Source organism: Melospiza melodia, unplaced genomic scaffold (genome assembly GCF_035770615.1).
Source record: "Melospiza melodia melodia isolate bMelMel2 unplaced genomic scaffold, bMelMel2.pri scaffold_37, whole genome shotgun sequence".
Taxonomy (NCBI): domain Eukaryota; kingdom Metazoa; phylum Chordata; class Aves; order Passeriformes; family Passerellidae; genus Melospiza; species Melospiza melodia.
This window is the reverse complement of record NW_026948690.1, coordinates 8,278,491-8,282,064: the sequence shown is the minus strand read 5'-3', so window position 1 is coordinate 8,282,064 and position 3,574 is coordinate 8,278,491.

The window sequence follows — 3,574 nt, the reverse complement described above, 5'->3', positions numbered from 1 at the left end:
TTCCTGGAAGCGTACTGATGGCAGGAGAAGAAATACTGATCTTCCCATCTACTTGTGTCACCAATAATTAGTCTATTATTTAATCCGTCTCTTTTCCATCAAGTGCTTCCATCTCTCTTGGTTAAATGGCCATGTCTAAGGACATCTCTTCACCAGACCAGCTGGATATTTCTTCTTGCCACTGGTCCCAGATTTCCTCCACCTGATGCTCTGTTGTCATTCAAGTGCCTCATAACTGACTGGTTTCATGCTTTGAGCTTCAGGGAGTTGCCCAAACTTTCTGAAATTTAAATAAATATCACGTAAGGCGACATCGTAATTGTCTTTATATCTATCACAGAATTACCTTTTCTTATATCTATGTCTAAAACTGTTCCTGCATTAAAATCTGTTGGGGATGGTGGACATGTCAGATGCTGCTGGGACATTCCAGAGAGCTGAGGTAAGAGCTGTGATGGTTATTAAACTGTTCAAATATTCAATTTGTGTTTGTTGGCACGAAACCTTTCTGTGCCTCTGAGAGTCACCAGTCCCTGAGCCCAAAGGACACAAACCTGATGAGCTGTGGCTCCCACTGCAGGGGCACTTGGACCTTGGCTCTGTGCAGGAGAGCTCTTCATCTCTTTTCTCACTTTTCCACCCTCTGGGTATGGAGGGAGCTCCTGACTTCCGTGTGTGACTCGTGTGTGCAAAGAGCGAATCTGGGCAGAATTGGGGCAGGGAGGGTTTGCACGGGAGGATCTGTTGGGATCTGTGCTGGGCACAGAAGGTGTTTTCCATTGCTCTGAGATGCCTGCTGTGCAAAGTGGATTTAATACCTTGCAGAGGAATGATTTTGGCATTTGATGGAGCTGTGCCTTCCCTTGGCTTTGTTGACTGACAAGAAATGAACATCCCTCTGTGTCTCGGGCAGCTCCTTCTCCAAGGAAAGCAGGTGGGAGCTGGAGCCAAGGAGCTGAAAGCTGCAGGTGCAGCCTGGGCTGGAGGGAGCTCAGATTTGCACAAGGTGGCTCTGAGTGCCAGGGGAAATGGTGGGGTGGGTGTAGGGACAGAGTCTGATTGATTGTCAGCCATGAAGTGTCTCTGTTGCAGAGAATTTTTATGAAAAAATCCTTTCTTTAGGATTTTTCCTCCTGAGAAGCTGAGAGACCTCAGGAACCAAATGTAAACAATGATTATCTGCTGCTGTGGAAGGCAACATGTAGATCTGTGATTAGTCTCATGTAGTTGTGTGTAATTAATGGCCAATCACAGCCCTGCTGGCTTGGACATGGAGCTCGAGCCAGAAACCTTTGTTATAATTTCTTTCTTTTCTCTTCTTACCTAAGCCTTCTGATGAAACATTTTCTGCTATTATTTTATATAGTTTTAATGAATTATATATCATAATATAATAAATCAAGCCTTCTGAAACATGGAGTCAGATCCTCATCTCTTCCCTCATCCAAGAACCCCTGTGAAAAACATCACAGTCTTGATTTTCATATCTGTTTCAACTACATGAGGAGGTACTTGGATTCAAAGTCAATTGGAGATTGCTATTAACAGGGAAAAAAAAAAACTAAATAGGACCTAAAAAATGTTTTCTCGCTGTCTTTTTAAATAGAATATATTCAGTTGAATGCACTTATGAAATCTCTCTTTGTTAACCACACAAGATTTGGAAACTGAAATAAAATTGTCCCCAGAGGCTTGGCTTGTTAAGGTGTTCTGAATGTTAATGAGCCCTGGGACACTGAATTCCTGCACTGAAGAGCTGAAGGCTGAACAAGCCTCTGGAGCAGTACTTGGAGTCAGTGTCAATTGGAGATTGCACATTTTAATGAATGAACAGGAAAAAAATTACAAGACCATAAAATATGTTTTGTCACTCATTTTAAAATATATTGCATTCAGTTTGGATATACTACTGAGATCTGTTGAATTAACCACAAATGGTTTGAAAACTGAGATCAGATTATTCCCAGAGGCTTGGCTGGTTTAGGTGTTCTGAATGTCAATGAGCCCTGGGACACTGAATTCCTGCACTGACGAGCTGAAGGCTGAACAAGCCTCTGCAGCAGGAAAATTCAGCAGCAGCCTCCAAGTTGCTGAGGATGTCAGCAGCCCCCACTGAGGCCATCCCTGCCCAGAGACCGTGGGGGAATGGGCAGACAAGGAGAGCGTCCCTGGGGCTGGGGCAGCACAACTCAGAGGCAGCAGCGGCTCCAGCTGGGAAATGGAGTGTGGAATGTGGCTGGGAAAGTCCTGCCTGGGCTGGGCCAAGCAGGACCCACAAGCCCTGACTCCCCCCAAAAAGCTCACTCAAAGAGACATTTTAGAGGAATTACAATTGTTTGTCTCCTCTGAGTTAAACTCACTGGAGAAATACCAACAAGAGGTTCTCAGGGGCTCAAAACAAAAAAAAACAGCCTTTACTGAGAACTTTAGACAATGAGAGAAAATTTGGCAAATGGTTTATTATGACATTGTAGTGGTTTTGGTTTGGTTAATTTAACATTTTTCTAATCTTGAGATTTCTTAATTAATGCATTGAAGAGTGTAATGGGTTTTAGTGTCAGTTTGTTATTTATGTATTAATTTTGTTGTGAGATAGGATTAGGAGAAAGGTAATGTAGGCCTAACATTTTAAAAGGCTATCAAGAAATTTTTATTAAAAGTAAATTCAAAAAGAAAAAAGTAGTAAAAATTAAAATAAATTCTTTAGAACACTGGTTTTTCTTTTTAAAGTTTTCTTTTTACTGCCAATGTAAAGTAAACTTACAATTTCTAGGTATTTACTATTTCTAGAATAGTCTTTTTTAAATTTACTTTGGGAGAGAAGTTTTTCTTGTAAATGTTATAAAGATTTTTTTACAAGAAGAAATTTTTTTTTTTTTGATTCTTAATTCTGACATGGATAACATTTGTCTGAGGAACTCTTTTATTGTGAAGTTTTTGTTGCTACAAGCCTTTTTACAGCTTATAGATGGGCCATGTTGACTTATGGGGTATTTTTTTAAAGATGAGTTCTTTAAGTGTAAAAGTTTTTATTTTTTACTTTTTAAATTATTTTTATCTCTGCAAATAGAGATCTTCTCTTGGGGATACTGGATTACTTTTTTTTTTTTTTTCCCTGTTTAAATGTACTATGAAAATACTGCTATTTTAACATTTGTTTAATTTTAGCATGCAGGTTTCTGTTTGATATTAATTTTTTTATTGCTTTTTGGACTATAAAAAAAAGTTGTTTTTCTTTATAGTTTATAAAAGGATTTTAGTTTTATGATTAAGGTATTTTTCCCCTTTTTTATTTGGGATTTAATTTCTTCATTACTGACTTGGATGTTTTTTTTTTTAATATGCATGTATTTTGTTGGGTTTTTTTTCTTTTACTTGAAGGAGGATTGAAGCACTGAAAGGACTAACACCTGACCTGCCGGTAACTTGTGGTGGAAGTTGTGGTTGGGTTGTGTTAGGATTGGTTTTATGGTTGGTTTTGGCTTTTTTTATGTTTAAGTTTTTAGTTGTAAGGTTATTTTGTATGGGTTGTAGGTTGTAGGGGTTTTATGTTTTAGTTGTGTTGGGGGGAGGG